An 18,605-nucleotide genomic window follows, 5' to 3' on the forward strand; every position below is an offset into this window, starting at 1 on the left:
TGATAAATGCATGTATAACTAAATAAGCACCTACTATTTGCTAGGCACTGGGTGCAGCCATCTAGGATAGGATGAGAAACAAGCCATGATCTTACCCAGAATTTCTAATAAGGAAACAGAGAATAATGATGACTTCTCACAAGATTATTGTAGAAATCAAGGAGATCCTATAAGAAAAGCTGAGCAGAGTACTTGGCACACAGTAAGATGCTTGTGGTTGGGATCCCAACAATGACTCAATAAAAAGCACATATATTGCATATTTTAAAAAGGCACATTACTAGTATAATGTATGAAAAAGATGTAAGAGGCAGAAATGCACCATTTAGTTTGCATACCCAGTTTTAAGCAAAATGGTAAATCAAGGAATATTTGAGTAATGTAAGAACTGAAAGGTTCTGGAGTTGTTTCATGTTGAACTCTGAAAGAGTAAATGAGCGTGTAAAAGGTGTACGAAAGAATGAATGAAGGTATGAATAAATGAGTGACTGCAAAGTTGCAACGGCTGAACACAGCAGCCAAGAAAGAGGTGGTGTTGCAGGTTGAGCAGTGCTTTCTCAGCTAAAGCTAAATCATTCTCATGATTTGCACAGCCTGTACCTCAGCCAGATACAAGTTTCCCTGGAGGGTTTGCAGCCTCTGAGAGCAGATATTCTCAAAGGAACTAAGATGACTCATGAGATGACTCCTAGGGAGAGTGTCAGAAATAAAATCTCTCAGGAAAAAAAGAGAGAGAGACCAACAGAGAGCTAGAGATCAAAGTGATTCATCAGATTTATTTGCTGTCGATCATTCATTTGGTGCTATTTCTAGGCAATATAGTCTAAAGAGAGGTAAAGTGATGTTGACATGCAAAGTTCACGAGGTTGGTTAGCTGAGCACACTGAATGGGAATTTGTCTCGAGATAATACAGGGGAAGTTCATTTGTACTCGATAATCCTTGAGGGTTTGAGTTTGGGGCCTTCTAGAATCTTCCTCTTGGCAAATTGCTGTAGCCGCACAATTTAAAGAGTTCTGTGTTGTCTCCTTTTGAATTACCCAATAGATTTTTTAACAGCATCACAATTTACTCCTGAGTGGGTAAGATGGCCCTTTCTTATCCAGAACTGTGGAAACTAACAAAACGTTATCTGATCGAAAGAACCACGGAATCATAGGATTTCAGCGTTTAAAGGGTCCTAAAGGTGGAGGAGTCCTTGTTCTGCTCTGAGCATTGCGGGGAGTGAGCAATTTTATGTGTTTCTGAACCTGTGAGACACTTGTGACAGCCCAGGAGAACAGATTTAGGACGACAGAAACATTTACTAGCCAGGTGGTTAATTGATTAAATTAAATATTAAGAATATTATAATGAGTGAGCTAATGGGTGACTTCAGCAGCAGGTATTTTAGAAGATGCTTAAGTTATCTACTAGAGTTACTGGCACTTTCCCTGCAATTGTTTTTCAAATTCCAAACAGAAGAATTTAACTAAGAGTAGATCCAAGATCCTGTCTTTACTTCTCAGGCCAGCATTTTTCAAAACATGTTAGCAATGTTAAAACTTTGATTTCAGGCTTGAACACAGATCTCTTCCCACCAATGCAAAGCCTGGAGAACAACCAGAGTTGGTCCAGGCATTAAGTGTGAAGGCTTTTTCGTGTGCTTCTGGCTTCTGTCCAACAGTCATTTCTCTAACAAGTTAGAGCTTCAGAAATCTCACTTTGTAATACGCCACTGTTAGATTCGGGTGAGGTCAAGGGTAATGTAGAGAGGGTATGCATCATTCAATCAGACTTTATTGAACAACTATCACAGGTTAACCCCTATAGTGTAATAATGAATAACAATATCACCAGTGGTATAGAAGTATGAACAATGGTGTCACAGCAAGGAGGGTGACTAAGGCCATTGGTATGGAAAACAGAGCAAAACAATTTTGAAGAATAAAAGGAAGGTTTCCTGGTGGAGAAAAAGGGAAAGGTATTCCAATATTCCAAGAGCATTTTTTAAAAACAATTTTATTGGAGTACAATTGCTTTACAATGGTGTGTTAGTTTCTGATGTACAACAAAGTGAGTCAGCTATATGTATACATACATTCCCATATCCTCTCCCTCTTGCATCTCCCTCCTACCCTCCCTGTCCCACCCCTCTAGGTGGTCACAAAGCACCGAGCTGATCTCCCTGTGCTATGGGGCTGCTTCCCACTAGCTATCTATTTTACATTTGGTAGTGTATATATGTCCATGCTACTCTCTCACTTCATCCCAGCTTACCCTTCCCCCTCCCCGTGTCCTCAAGTCCATTCTCTTGTAGGTCTGGGTCTTTATTCCTGTCCTGCTCCTAGGTTCTTCAGAACCTTTTATTTTTTTCTTAAATTCCATATATATTTGTTAGCATATGGTATTTATTTTTCTCTTTCTGACTTACTTCATTCTGTATGACAGACTCTAGGTCCATCCACCTCACTACAAATAACTCAATTTTGTTTCTTTTTATAGCTGAGTAATATTCCATTGTATTTATGTGCCACATCTTCTTTATCCATTCATCTCGATGGACACTTAGGTTGCTTCCATGTTCAGGATATTGTAAATAGTGCAGCAATGAACATTGAGTTACATGACTCTTTTTGAATTATGGTTTTCTCAGGATATATGCCCAGTAGCGGGATTGCTGGGTCATATGGTAGTTCTATTTTTAGGTTTCTAAGGAACCTCCATACTTTTCTCCATAGTGGCTGTATCAATTTATATTCCCACCAACAGTGCAAGAGGGTTCCCTTTTCTCCACACCCTCTCCAGCATTTACTGTTTGCAGGTTTTTTGATGATGGCCATTCTGACCAGTGTGAGATGATACCTCATTGTAGTTTTGATTTGCATTTCTCTAATTATTAGTGATATTGAGCATCCTTTCATGTGTTTGTTGGCAATCTGTATATCTTCTTTGGACAAACGTCTATTTAGGTCTTCTGCCCATTTTTGGATTGGGTTGTTTCCTTTTTTGATATTGAGCTGCATGAGCTGCTTGTATATTTTGGAGATTAATCCTTTGTCAGTTGCTTCATTTGCAAATGTTTTCTCCCATTCTGAGGGTTGTCTATTCGTCTTTTTTATGGTTTCCTTTGCCATGCAAAAGCTTTTAAGTTTCTTACTTCACATTTGTTTTGGTTTTATTTCCATTACTCTAGGAGGTAGGAAAACAAGGATCTTGCTGTGATTTATGTCACAGAGTGTTCTGCCTATGTTTCCCCCTAAGAGTTTTATAATCTCTGGCCTTACATTTAGGTCTTTAATCCATTTTGAGTTTATTTTTGTGTATGGTGTTAGGGAGTGTTCTAATTTCATTCTTTTACATGTAGCTGTCCAGTTTTCCCAGCACCACTTATTGAGGAGGCTGTCTTTTCTCCATTGTGTATTCTTGCCTCCTTTATCAAAGATAAGGTGACCATACGTGTGTGGGTTTATCTCTGGGATTTCTATCCTGTTCCATGGATCTACATTTCTGTTCTTGTGCCAGTATCATACTGTCTTGATTACTGTAGCTTTGTAGTAGAGTCTGAAGTCAGGGAGGCTGATTCCCCCAGCTCTGTTTATCTTTCTCAAGATTGCTTTGGCTATTCGGGGTCTTTTCTGTTTCCATACAAATTGTGAAATTTTTTGTTCTAGTTCTGTGAAAAATGCCAGTGGTAGTTTGATAGGGATTGCATTGAATCTGTAGATTGCTTTGGGTAGTATAGTCATTTTCACTATGTTGATTCTTCCAATCTAAGAACATGGTATATCTCTCCATCTGTTTGTATCGTCTTTAATTTCTTTCATTGGTGTCTTATATTTCTCTGCATACAGGTCTTTTGTCTCCTTAGGTAGGTTTATTCCTAGGTATTTTATTTTTTGTTGCAATGGTAAATGGGAGTGTTTCCTTAATTTCTCTTTCAGATTTTTCATCATTACTGTATAGGCATGCAAGAGATTTCTGTGCATTAATTTTGTATCCTGCTACTTTACCAAATTCATTAATTAGCTCTGGTAGTTTTGTGGTAGCATCTTTAGGATTCTCTATGTATAGTATCATTTCATCTGCAAACAGTGAGAGTTTTACTTCTTTTCTGATTTGGATTCCTTTTATTTCTTTTCCTCCTCTGATTGCTGTCGTTAAACTTCCAAAACTATGTTGACAAATAGTGGTGAGAGTGGGCAACCTTATCTTTTTCCTGATCTTAGAGGAAATGGTTTCAGTTGTTCACCATTGCGAACAATGTTGGATGTGGGTTTGTCATATATGGCCTTTATTATGTTGAAGTAAGTTCCCTCTATGCCTACTTTCTGGAGGGTTTTTATCATAAATTGGTGTTGAATTTTGTCAAAAGCTTTTTCTGCATCTATTGAGAAGATCATATGGTTTTTATCCTTCAGTTTGTTACTATGGTGTATCACATTGATTGATTTGCATATACTGAAGAATCCTTGCATTCCTGGGATAAACCACAGTTGATTATGGGGTATGGTCCTCTTAATGTGCTGTTGGATTCTGTTTGCTAGTATTTTGTTGAAGACTTTTGCATCTATGTTCACCTGTGATATTGCCCTATAGTTTTCTTTTTTTGTGACATCTTTGTCTGGTTTTGGTATCAGGGTGATGGTGGCCTTTTAGAATGAGTTTGGGAGTGTTCCTCCCTCTGACATATTTTGAAAGTGTTTGAGAAGGGTAGGTGTTAGCTCTTCACTAAATGTTTGATAGAATTCGCCTGTGAAGCCATCTGGTCCTGGGCTTTTGTTTGTTGGAAGATTTTTCATCACAGTTTCAATTTCAGTGCGTGTGACTGGTCTGCTTATATTTTCTATTTCTTCCTGGTTCAGTCTTGGAAGGTTTTGCTTCTAAGAATTTGTCCATTTCTTCCAGGTTGTTCATTTTATTGGCATATAGCTGCTTGCAGTAATCTCTCATGATCATTTGTATTTCTGCAGTGTCAGTTTTTACTTATTTTTCATTTGTAATTCTATTCATTTGAGTCTTCTCCCTTTTTTTTTTGATGAGTCTGGCTAATGGTTTATCAATTTTGTTTATCTTCTCAAACAACCAGATTTTAGTTTTATTGATCTTTGCTATCGTTTCCTTCCTTTCTTTTTCATTTATTTCTGGTCTGATCTTTATGATTTCTTTCCTTCTGCTAACTTTGGGTTTTGTTTGTTCTTCTTTCTCTAATTGCTTTAGGTATAAGGTTAGGTTGTTTATTTGAGATTTTTTGTGGTTTTTTTGTTTTTTTTTTTTTTTGCAGTACGCGGGCCTCTCACTGTTGTGGCCTCTCCCACTGCAGAGCACAGGCTCCAGACGTGTAGGCTCAGCAGCCATGGCTCACGGGCCCAGCCGCTCCACGGCATGTGGGATCTTCCCGGTCGGGGGCACGAACCCATGTGCCCCGCATTGGCAGGCAGACTCTCAACCACTGCGCCACCAGGGAGGCCCCTCATGCTTCTTGAGGGAGGATTGTATTGCTATAAACTTCCCTCTTAGAACTGCTTTTGCTGCATCCCCTAGGTTTTGGGTTGTCATGTTTTCATTGTCATTTGTTTGTACATATTTTTTGATTTCCCCTTTGATTTCTCCAGTGATCTCTTGGTTATTAAAGTCTGCTTTTCACAGGCTGCAAGTTCCTAGTTCCTGTTGTTTTTGTTGTCTGCCTCCAGTGGGTAAGGTTGGTTCAGTGGGTTGTGTAGGCTTCCCGGTAGAGGGGACTGTTGCCTATTCTGGTGGATGAGGCTGGATCTTGTCTTTCTGGTGGGCAGGACTGTGTCCGGTGGTGTGTTTTGGACTTGATATCTCATCTTATAGTATTGTGGCCAGAAAAGATATTTGATATAATTTCAATTTTCTGAAATTTACCAAGGCTTGATTTGTGACCCAAATCTATCCTGGAGAATGTTCCATGAGCACTTGAGTAAAAAGTGTATTTCATTGTTTTTGGATGGAATGTCCTATAAATATCAATTAAGTCCATCTTGTTTAATGTGTCATTTAAAGCTTGTGTAGGAGCTTGCTGGTTGTTGAGTGGAGCTGGGTCTTAGCATTGAGATGGAGATCTCTGGGAGAGGTTTTGCTGATTGATATTACGAGGGGCCAGGAGGTCTCTGTTGGACCAGCGTCCTGAACTCTGCTCTCCCGCCTAAGAGGCTTAGGCCTGACACCCAGCCGGAGCACCAAGACCCTGTCACCCACATGGCTCAGAAGAAAAGAGAGAAAAAGAAAGAAAGAAAAAGAAAGAAAAATAAATTATTAAAGAAAAATATTTAAAAATTAAAAAAAATTTAATTCCAATACAAAAAGAAAGAAAGAAAGAAAGGAGCAACCCAAACAATAAACAAATCCACAAATGATAACAAGGGCTAAAAACTACACTAAAAACAAACAAAAAAACAGAGAGAGAGAATCCTAGGACAAATGGTAAAAGCAAAGCTTCACAGACAAAATCACACAAAGAAGCATATGCATATACATGGGTTTTGTTTTAGTATCCATTCAGCCAGTCTATGTCTTTTGGTTGGAGCATTTAATCCACTTACATTTAAAGTAATTATTGATATGTATGTTCCTATTATTAATTTCTTAATTCTTTTGGGTTTGTTATTGTAGGTCTTTTCCTTCTCTTGTTTTTCCTTCCTAGAGAAGTTCCTTTAGCGTGTGTTGTAAAGCTGGTTTGGTGGTGCTGAAATTCTTGAGGCTGCACGGAGAGATATCCTTTTCTCTTCCTTGTTTGCACAGCTCCTGGGGTTCAGCTTTGGGTTTGGCCCCGCCTCTGCCTGTAGCTCACCCCCTAGCATGTGTTGCCCACCCAGAGAGGATGGGGTTAAAGTATCAGCTGATTAACGGGCTCTGGCTCACTCAGGCTTGGGGGAGGGAGGGGAACGGAATGCAGGGCAAGCCTGTGGCGGCAGAGGCCGGTGTGACATTGCAACAGCCTGAGGTGTGCCGTGTGTTCTCCCGGGGAAGTTGTCCCTGGATCACGGGACCCTGGCAGTGGCGGGCTGCACAGGCTCCTGGGAGGGGAGGTGTGCATAGTGACCTGTGCTTGCACACAGGCTTCTTGGTGGCTGCACCAGCAGCCTTAGCATTTCATGCCTGTCTCTGGTGTCCACGCTGATAGCCACAGCTCGTGTCCATCTCTGGAGCTCATTTAGGCAAACTTTTCTTCAGGACCCCTATAATTCACATGTTGGCAAGTTTAACGTTGTCCCAGAGGTCTTGAGACTGTCTTCAATTCTTTTCATTCTTTTTTCTTTATTCTTCTCTGTAGTAATTATTTCCACTATTTTTTCCTCCATGTCCCTTACCCGTTCTTCTGCCTCAGTTATTCTGCTATCGATTCCTTCTAGAGAATTTTAAATTTCATTTATTGTGTTGTTCATCATTGTTTGTTTGCTCTTTAGTTCTTCTAGGTCCTTGTTGAATGTTTCTTGTATGCTTCCCCCCTCCCACCCCTCACCTCCACCAGTGAAGGGGCTTCCTAGTGTGTGGAAACTTTTCCCCCTTCACAGCTCACTCCCTGAGGTGCAGGTCCCATCCCTATTCCTTTTTCTTTTTTCTTTTGCCCTACCCAGGTACGTGGGGAGTTTCTTGCCTTTTGGGAAGTCTGAGGTCTTCTGCCAGTTTTCAGGAGGTGTTCTGTAGGAGTTATTCCACATGTAGATGTATTTTTGATGTATCTGTGGGAGGAAGGTGATCTCCACATCTTACTCCTCCGCCATCTTGAAGGTCCTCTCACTAAGCACATTTTTATTGTTATCATTAACAGCTAACATTTATCAAGTACTTTCAATGGCCACATGCTGCGTTAAGGCCTTTATGTGCATTTGTTCAATTTATCCTCATCACCTAATAGGTAGATGCTATGTTTACTCTGTTCCTTTAATACATGATGGAATTGAAAATTCAAAAGGATAAGTCCTCAGCAAAGGAAACCATCAACAAAATGAAGACAACCCACAGAATGGGAGAAAATATTGCAAATGATGTGACTGACAAGGGATTAATCTCCAAAATATACAAACAGTTCATGTAGCTCTATGTCAAAAAAACAAACAACCCAATCAAAAATTGGGCAGATCTAAATAGACAGTTCTCCAAACAAGACATACAGATGGCCAAAAAGAACATGAAAAGATGCTCAACATCTCTAATTATCAGAGAAATGTAAATAAAACTACAGTGAGATATCACCTCACACTGTTCATAATGGCCATCATCAAAAAATCTACAAACAATAAATGGAGAGGGTGTAGAGAAAAAGGAACCCTCCTACACTGTTGGTGGGAATGTAAGTTGGTACAGCCACTACGGAGAACAACATGGAGGTTCCTTAAAAAACTAAAAATAGAACTACCATATGACCCAGCAATCTCACTCCTGGGCATATATCTGTAGAAAACCATAATCTGAAAGCATATATGCACCCCAATGTTCACTGCAGCACTGTTTATAATAGCCAAGACATGGAAGCCACCTAAATGTCCATCAACTGAGGAATGGGTAAAGAAGATATGGTACATATATACAATGGAATATTACTCAGCCATAAAAAATGAAATAATATCATTTGCAGCAGCATGGATGGACCTAGAGATTATCATACTAAATGAAATAAATCAGACAAAGACAAATATCATATGATATCATTCATATGTGGAATCTAATTTTTTAAAAAGATACAAATGAACTTATTTACAAAACTGGAGCAGACTTATAGATATCGAAAACAAACTTATGGTTACGAAAGGGGAAACGTGGAGGGGAGGGATAAATCAGGAGTTTGGGATGAACGCAGGCACACTAATATTATGTGATAGATAACCAACAAGGACCTACTTTATAGCACAGGGAACTCTACCCAGTATTCTGTGATAACCTATGTGAGAAAAGAATCTAAAAAAGAATGAATATATGTATATGCATAACTGAATCACTTTGCTGTACACCTACCTGAAACTAACACAACATTGTAAATCAGCTATACTCCAATAAAATTAAAATATTTTAAAAAAACCCAAAAGGTTAAGTCCTATATTCAAGTTCATAGAGCTAATGAGTGGCAGTTTACACTGGAATTCCGGCCCTCCTGAGTCTGAACGAAATATCTCCCACAACAATAACATTCCCTTTTATGATTTGATGTTTACTCAACAGTCCCATGATCTGTTCTCCAAGTTTATCATCAGTTGGACAAGGGTTGTCTCTGAATGTGAACCCCAGTATTCCAGTCACTACATAGGCATTAAAATTTCAAAGTACGTATCTATTTATCAGGACAAACTGCATTTCTGCTGTATGAAACTGAGCACCAGCAGCTAGACTGGGGTTTCAGCTAGATTATGAGGCTTAGGGTAACTTTCCATTGACGACTTCTATGGGATTTCAAAGGCAATCATGAAGCACATGGTCTAGAGCCCATTTGTAAACCAAGTCAAAGGAAGAATTGAGGAAGAAACCAATAAAGAAAGCTAAAAGGACAAATTTCAAGCAAGAAATGTCAAAGGTGGTATGAATGGATTTAAAAAGTAAGGGACAGAAGAGCACGCTGACCCTCTTAGCATGCAACTCAGTCTTGTAATTCATTCCTAGGGCCAAAGACAACGATGTCACCTGTCAACGGACAACACTTTTCCAGAGGAAGGAATAAATGAAGAGCTGGCACCACACTTCTGAAAGGCTTCTATTCTTTGTTAAGCTTCTGAATTTTTGTCTGTATATCTGGGTAATATTATCATTGGTATAATTGCTCAATATTTTGTCATGTTTAGATAGAAGAGCATGTAGCAGAGGATAAAGTCTGTTCTGCATTCTGTGCAGTATGCTGGTGATACTGGCCGTAGTTCACTGATGCTTTAATGTCCTCATGGTCTCTAAGTGATCTGGTAATTCCAGCCACACATAGGTATTAGGCAGAAAACAATTACTTATTTTGTTTATTTAATGGCTTTCTTTCATCCAGCAAATATGTCTGGAGTGTCTCCTATGTGCCTGGTACAATTGAAGAACAAGGGACATAATGGTGACTCAAATAGACATAATGCCTGTCCTCAAGGTGTTTGTATTCTAGTGAGGAAATCAAACAATAAGCTTATCAGTACGTACAAAATAGTCGAAGCCCGTGCTGGGTCTATGAAGGACAAGATCGAGGTAGTGGAGGGTAACAGAGAAGAGAGGTGGCGTGTGCTTCTTTAGATGATGTAATCAGGGACTCTCTCTGGGAGATGGCACTTGAGCTGATCCTTGAAGGATAAGAAGGAGTACACCACGCAAAGTGACAGGGAGAGAAAGTTCCTGACAGAGGTAAATAGTAGAACAAGACTCTGGAGTTGTAGCAAGTTTGGTGTTCAAAGGACAAATACTTAGGCTTGATTAGGGCAGGCTGTGACGACCATGAGGCTTCTTAGGGGCTTTCACCATGAGAGACAGGAAGTGCTTCTCAGAATTTCCAGAAGGTGAGGAGACTTCGATCAGTAGCATTCTAGGCAGCTATACTCTTGGGAGCTAAAGGTGAAGCATTTACAGATGACTGCTGAGCTAATCTCTGCTTTCCTACTTGAAGGTCAAAATGCTCATTCTCGTATTTTCTGTCTGATGTGCGCAGAAAAAGTAACGGTGGTCGAGATGGCCTCGGGAGGAAACGAGAGGCTAGATCTTTGCCCCAGCTCTCTACCAGGTACTAGGTGTATCATCTGGGACAATCTGCTTAACTTAGACCCCTTTTCATTTTCTTCTTCTTCCTATTTATTCCAGAGTCCTCTGTTTCCTGTCTCACCTTCTCTTGACCTCATTTATGACTCCAACTATGATTATAGCATATAGTTCTTATGGGTTTTGACTCACTGGAAATATCTTACCTTACGCACATACCACCCATTTTTTATTTTTCACTTGCTGTCCCAAGTCTTCTCCGACATGTTATAGTGGCATGGTATATTAGAGGAAATGTGCTCTGCACCCATGTAAAGCCTGAAAGTGAAGGAAAATTAACGCCCCAAGGGCATTCCTCAACTAACAGTGAAGGAACCTGAGACTGTTAAACCCCTCAGTTCTCCTAAACGCTCCATGCTTATACATAGAACTCCCCCCTTATTAGAGAAGAGCAACTTCCCATCGCCTAGAAACCTTGAGGAAGATATTGCTTTTTCTCCTCGAGATCCACTACCACTCAACGTTTTTGGCCAGGACCAATAACTTGGATCTTGTCTCAGCACAGTGTGAACAAAGATTCAGGATATACTGTTCTGGAAAAGAGACCTGGAATCAGTTCTAACCCACTGTTAGATTCCTTGAGGTTGTTCAGAATGATGGTGCACAGTAAACGAGGTGGAGATGCCAGAAATGCCTAGGTAGAAAATTGAAGAAGGAGCCAAAGGCTAAGGGACGTGAGCATGTTAGAGTAGAGTTATTATGTGAGACCAGAAAACCCCACTGACTCTTCACTGGAAGGACCCATAGATACTCCTTTACTAGGGCCATAATGAAGGATCCAGTGAAGGGTGGATTTTAGAAGCTCAGTGGAGACTTCCATCTGTTGGTATAATAGTAGAATGTGCCATCTTGGTACTGAACTGCTTTGTATCAGCAGAAATGATCTCAGGATACCAAAAGCAAAGGGGCAGCAATTAACCTTCAGAGGCAAAGTAGATGTGACTATCATTATGGGAAGGGCCAGGACAGCAATCAAGGTGCCTTGACCTAAAGGATTCTATGGTAATAGCTTACAGGTTAGAAGGTTCCAACAGACAAGATAGATGGACAGCCGACAAAGGTGTTATTCAACTTGAATGAATGTAAGCCCCTTTGCCCCCACAAAAAATCAAGATGCAATGCAATGAAAAAAATGTAGTCCTTCACCCAAATTCCAGGTCTAAATTAGTTCACAGACCCAGAGGTTATTAACTGAAGGCTTGTTTCTCTTGAGGAAGGATGTTATAATACCATGATATGTATACACAATAAATATTCTCCAAAACTGACTTACTAGAGTAACTCTGCAAGAGGAAAATGGACTAGCTAGACCTTTCAAGAATAGTTGAATACAGGGTCTGAGCTGACACTGTTAGAAAGAATCCAAAATACCATCCAGGAACTCCAGATAGATACTGATGGAGGTAAGGTGATAAACAGAGTTCCAATCCACTTCCATCCCACAGAGCGTTCACTGAGTCCAGAGATCCATTTTCCAATTCCCAACTGTAAAATTGGGGTAGATATACTTATTAGCTGGCAGAACACTAATTATTCCTTGACCTATGGAGTATGAATCAAAACTGTAGGAAAGTCCTGAGATTGCCTATACCCCCTTGCCAAGAAACTTAAGCATAAGTAATACTGCATTCCAGGAGGAAATCTGAATATTAGTTCTATCACCAGACTTAAAGGATGTAAGGGTGACGGTCCCTACATATCCTTATGAAATTCATCTGTATAGACCCTGAAAAAATAAAGCCTATGAGTTGTGCTGGAAGACAGTGGACTCATAAATTTAACCAAGTGTTATAGTCATCCTAACTCATCTGGTGCAATGGATGTAAAATCTTTATGAAACAGACAACAGTGACTTTGGTACTGGGTATGAGGTTACTGATCTTATAAATGTGTTCTCTAATTCTATCAGGAAGGACGATCAAAGGCAGTTTCCTTTTATGTGGGAAGGACAACATTATACATTCACTTTCTTTTCCCAGGGCTCTATTAAATCTCCTGCTCTCTGTCACAACGTAGTCAGCAGGAATCTTGATCATACTGACTTTGCTCAAGAATCATACTAGCACACAATATTGATCATATCATGCAAACAAGACTTGGTGAACAGGACGTAGTAAGTACTCTGCATCCCTAGCAAGACAGATACGTGTCAGAGGGTTGGAGATGAACCTCACGAAGAATTAGCTGCCTACTATATCAGTGATGTTTTTAGGGGTCCAGTGGTCTAAGACATGCTGAGACATCCCCTCTAAGGATGAGGACAATTTTTGTACTTTATACCTTCTACCACTAAGAAGGAGGTACAGCATTTAGTGTGCCTCTTAGGATTTTGGATTTCTGAATGCATTTGGGAATACTTCTCCAATGCATTTATCTGGTGACTTGAAAGACTGATCACTTTGAACAGAGCCCAGAGCAAGAGAAAACTCTGTAATGGGTCTAAGCTGTGGTGCTGCATGCCCTGTTACTTGAACGGTAAAACCTGGCAGAGCCAATGGTTCTAGAACTATTTGTGATAGATAAGGATGCTGTCTGGAACCTCAGTCAAAACCCCAATAGGTAAGACACGACACAGACTCCTTCCACAGCAGAGAACTACTTACCATTGGAAAAGCGCCCCCTGGAGTGCTTCTGAGTCCTAGTAAAGACCGAGCTAACAATAGTTATCAGGTCAATGAAGCTGTCAGACATAAGCTGGATGTTATCATATCCTCCACATCCCAATACTGAGGGGGCACAGCAGCGAGCTACTAGACACTGAACAGCAGAAATTGTATATTCACGATCAAGCCCAAAGAGGTCTAGAGATACACGTACGTTACATGAAGATGTCTCTTAACAGAATAGTCATGCATCTCCCGCAGTTTACATGTAAGACCTCACATCATGGGGGTTTCCTATGACTAAATGATGGAGGCAGAAAAGAACTGGAACCTGGTTCACGGTGTCTTTATTCTCCCACTGTGTTGGTTTGAATCGAAAATAGACTGTTACGTCAGCACAGCCCCATTCAGGCATGGATCTAAAGGACAGTTGTGAGGTAAATCCTCCAAATGGACAGAGGTGTGTAGCAGTACACTGGAGCCTTCACTTCGTATGAATTTAGAAGTGACCCAAAATAAGTACATACACAGATCTTTGAGTAGTGGTGAAAGGCTTGTCTACTTGGTCAGAGACCTGGAGGAAGCAAGGTTAGATCAGAGACCAGGGGACCTGAGAAAGAAACATATAGATGCACCAATGGAAGTGGGCAGAAACTATGAAGACCTTGTTATTCCATGTTAATGTCCACCAGAGACCCTCCATTGCAGGGGAAGTGCTTAACTGGGCAGAGAAGACGATGTGTCATCCAGTGGTAGTCAGCCAGCCTCTCTCCTTGGTTACCCCTGCGATTGTGCAAGGGGCCCCTGAACTGAGCAGCCATGTTGGCAGAGATAGAGGCCATACATGGGCCCAAAGCTTGGGGCTCCTCTGATCTAGGCTGACCTAGCTTTTGAAACTGCTGAATGCCTGAACTGCCATCAAAAGACCAATGCTTCATCCCTTGATGTGGCACCATCTCCCCCAAATATCTACCAGTCACTTTGCAGAATCTGATTGCATCAGACCTCTTTCATCATCGAGGGGGTATCATCTCATCCTTAAATGAATTGACACCTATTCCAGATAGGTCTTACTTAGCCTTCCCTGCCTGCTGTGCTTCCCCCAGTACCACCATCCAAGAGCTTGCAGAATGCCTATTTATAGGCATGGCATCCCATACAGCTTTCTCTGTTAAAGAAGATACAGCACAGAAGTTACAACAGTGGGCCACTGACCATAAGATCTGCGAAATCTTACCATATTCCATATCACTCAGGAGCAACCAGACTAATATAATGATGGGAAGACCTAGTAAGTTACCAGCTTGGGGACAATACTTTGTTTTAAACTGACGGCTGATATATCCTTGCTCTTCACAACTGAAAATACCACCACTAGTAACATTGCTTACACGTGGGGTCAATGTTTTTTAACCATGAGGAGGTGCCACGGCTTGGCAGACTTTGAAGTACTTTGAGGGTATTTAATGAGTATTAAACAATCCACAAGGGCAGTGACTTTATCTGTTTTCTGTCGACTTTATCTATTCGCTGCTGAACCCCTAGTGTCTAAAAGAGCGTCTGGCAATTAGAAGATGCTTGAAACAATACTGCAGATGCAATGTATACAGGACATTTAATATATTCAATCCTTTATAAAAAGGTTATCGCTGTTGTCGTTGTTCATGCATACTGTGCCCCACATATGAAGACTTCCTCAGTCAGACTGTCACTGTCCTAACCTTGGCTGTCACCTCAAGCCTCCTCACTCATACTTCTGTTCAGGGTGAATTAGCCTAGGCAGGATGGCTGGTCTTGCATCTGCTGCTGCTCTTCCCAGTATCTCACAGCAGCACTAATAAGTATGCAACTGGGCTTTAACATGTCATGATGGGGCCTCCACCACCCCACCCTGCTTGTAGCCTTAGCACTTCGGTTCAGCACTCAGCCCTTGCTTGGGCACCCTGCTGTGATCCAACCTCGAGAAAATCCTCAACAGGCATGAACACCATAATTATGCAGACTTAGACTTCTCCCTTCTGAGATAATGACAGAAAGAAACCGTGTTCCTCAAGCAAATCAGATTGTACAGTTTTGGGGAAGGGTATCTCAGTAGACATAAAGGATCTCAGACTTATTCTGGCTTTATGCCCCAAATCAGTGATACAGAATCTTTGACTTACCAGAGAGAAGCCTTTGTCAGAATCCTTATGGGAAATTTGTTTAAGCAACTCCTACCCTCATAAACAGAAACCCTTCCGGCAATTTGTCCTGTAAGAACAGAAAAAAGTGTTGATATAGCGTCATCAGGACCTATATCCTGGGCTGCATCAAGAAAAGGAGTAACTGAAACCATTCCTGATCTGTGGCCCGAATGGGTTTGCAGTTTTCTCATTCCATCTTATACAGAAGTTCTGAGTTCAGAAGATATCAGGAAAATAAATCTAAAGAATAAAGTATTGAAGGAATAGTGAAGTGATTCTAGAAACCAGGGACAAAGGGAAAATCACTTCTTCAGCTTGTTTGGGTTTGAGGGCCAGGATTCAACTCATAAACATCTTTGAGTAACGAGCCTTATGACTCTCCCTCTAGTCTAGCTCTGTCCCCCGTACTTTGAGATCCTCAGTTAACTTGCAGCCCAGTCTGGGAAATTAGCGATGTCACAGACAAGGTGAGGTGAGATGCAAGTTAAGCCACTGATAAATCTTTCGTGGGACGGAGAGAAGCCAGATTTCAGTAGCACCAGTGTCACCAGGATACAGAATGGTGTGAGTGAGAGCATCTCAGACACTGAGAACTGAGAAGATTCCATTTTCAGTGCCCATCTGGCCGGTTGCATGCAGAAATGGAGATCCCGGAGGTGAATGATACCTGGGAGAGGTGAACAGCTGTTAGACCCAGGTTTGTCCGTGTAGATGTATCATTATCAGGTAGAAATATGAGGGGAATAGAATTCAGCTTTGGGAAAGAAGGCTTCCAAGAACCAGGCAAGATGCTGGCTGGAATTCAGAGAAATATCCTGAGCTGAACTGTGTACTAAACAAGAAAACTAAGAAGAAACCATGAAAGATAAAATAAAGAACCCATGACTAGGAACCATAAAATAGAGAAAGAGTATAAGGCTCTCCAGGTGCTCAGAGCTCATTCCTGGTACACACGGTCCAGAGTCAGGTTGGCATCAAGGTGACTCTGAGGGCATGTGACACCCAATCATTGCTCAGACACTGGATTTGTGGTCTGAGAAATGAGACTTAGTGCCCAGGGCCACTGTGTAGGGGGAGAGAGGGCAAGGCTGCCCAGATACCTCTTGCCCTCATCAGTAATATCTCAGGGTCTGAGATAAACCTGGGTTCAGCAAAAGGGGCTTAGTAGCTCTTACCTTTTGAGGATATACTATGTATCAGGTACTGGACTAAATATATCTATTATCTCATTTTTTCCAGGAAATACAAGTGGGAAGCTGTAGAAGACTATGGCATTTCTGGTAATCAAGATTTGGAAAGTTACCTACTAAGAAGCTATAGTATGTTTAAGGTACTACTAGAGTAGGATAAGTTCACCTAATTAAGAGAACGGAAATTTTGTTTGTGCAACCACATAGACAGTTATTGTATAGAGCACATATTTTTCTGAATCGAACAGAACAGAGAACAATGGCATCAAGACATATGGCAAGGTCCTTTACAAGAACAAACCTGTCATGTGTAGTTGTGTGTTACTTCATGTGTCTACTCTATCCGAATGAGCGATAAAACTATCCTGGAGAATAATTTCTTCTCTGATCATGGTATTTCTCTGGGACCTCGTTTTGCTCTCAGACATGTTACTTGTGATTTTCAGTTAAACTTGACACATTGGCTTTGCTAGTACTTTGAATCTACTAAATTTTTTCATGTCCCCTTTTCTGTGTGTCCTTCATGTTTTTACCCTCTATAGTACAAAAAAAGACTATTTTCAAGAAAAAAGGGGGCATGCAATCCTTGGAGATGGATCTCCACAGTTTTATCGAATGAATCATCTTCCATGGCAATAGCCTCATATTCGTGCCATGGATTATGCCAGAGATGGTTCAACCAAATGAGAATGCTGGTATTACCTCGAAAATATAAGTGCATCGCATCCATCTTCCACTGGGTTTGATATTCTGCTTTGGGATTTTATTGGTGTGGTTTTGATGTCAAAGGAGAAAAGAACGTCTCCTGAGAAAGAGCAGAGACCAGACTCCTCAATACCATTTTTTCATTACAGCTGTGGTCAGGCTGGGAGAATGAGACGCAATCTGGTAGTTTAGATGGTGGGGGGTCCCTCTCCCACTAAGTACATGTATCTTCTTTTTTTTTTTTTTTGCGGTAGGCGGGCCTCTCACTGACGTGGCCTCTCCCATTGTGGAGCACAGGCTCCGGACACGCAGGCTCAGCAGCCATGGCTCACGGGCCCAGCTGCTCCGCGGCACGTGGGATCTTCCTGGACTGGGGTACGAACCCGTGTCCCCTGCATCGGCAGGCGGACTCTCAACCACTGCGCCACCAGGGAAGCCCCTACATGTATCTTCTTGATGGGCCCTGGTGTAAGCTTCCACTCTCACTCTCTGAGCCAAACATTGCTAAGATTCTCTCCTTTTGGTATCCTGACAAAGGAATATATGTGGTGTATAGCCTGCAAACTAGGATTCTGCTGCTGAAATGTGAGATCTAAATATCCTAAAGTATGTCCCCAGTGATCTACATGGCTAAATCTCTAAAAGAGGAGAGTATTACTCTGAGCACATATATTTAGTATTCTCTGACAATTAGTGCAATTTTTCAGAGCATATCCCTCAAATTTTTTCCCTAGAAGATAAATGCTTGATTCTAGGCCATCTACATGTGTCCTTGGATGGGGAGGGCAGAGGCAGGAATACCAACGTAAGTGTAGATTATACCCTTTCTGTTATTTTATTAGGAGCATGTATTATTGAATGATACTGCCTTTACTCTTGATTCATGTTTCTATGAAGAGAGACATCAATCAGTGTCACATTCTTGACTTCCTCTACATCCTCATTGACTTTTCTTCATGGGAGAAGGATTCAATTTTCTGAATTATAAATTTAGGAGAAGAAATCGGGCATGTATGACTGAGTCCCCTCCTTTCTCCTTCTCTTCTTTGGACCTACCTGATTTTAGGAACACACACTTTACCCTGTTTTATGTCATTCAATGAGTTTCACGGTAGTAGCCCCAACATTTTGGGTAGAAAGCCTGTGGTTGACCAACACGACCTGACATTGAGTGACTATGCCTGTATTAACAGGGTTAAGTATTAAGAA

This window comes from Neophocaena asiaeorientalis, unplaced genomic scaffold, assembly GCF_003031525.2.
Source record: "Neophocaena asiaeorientalis asiaeorientalis breed wild unplaced genomic scaffold, Neophocaena_asiaeorientalis_V1.1 scaffold177, whole genome shotgun sequence".
Lineage (NCBI taxonomy): Eukaryota > Metazoa > Chordata > Mammalia > Artiodactyla > Phocoenidae > Neophocaena > Neophocaena asiaeorientalis.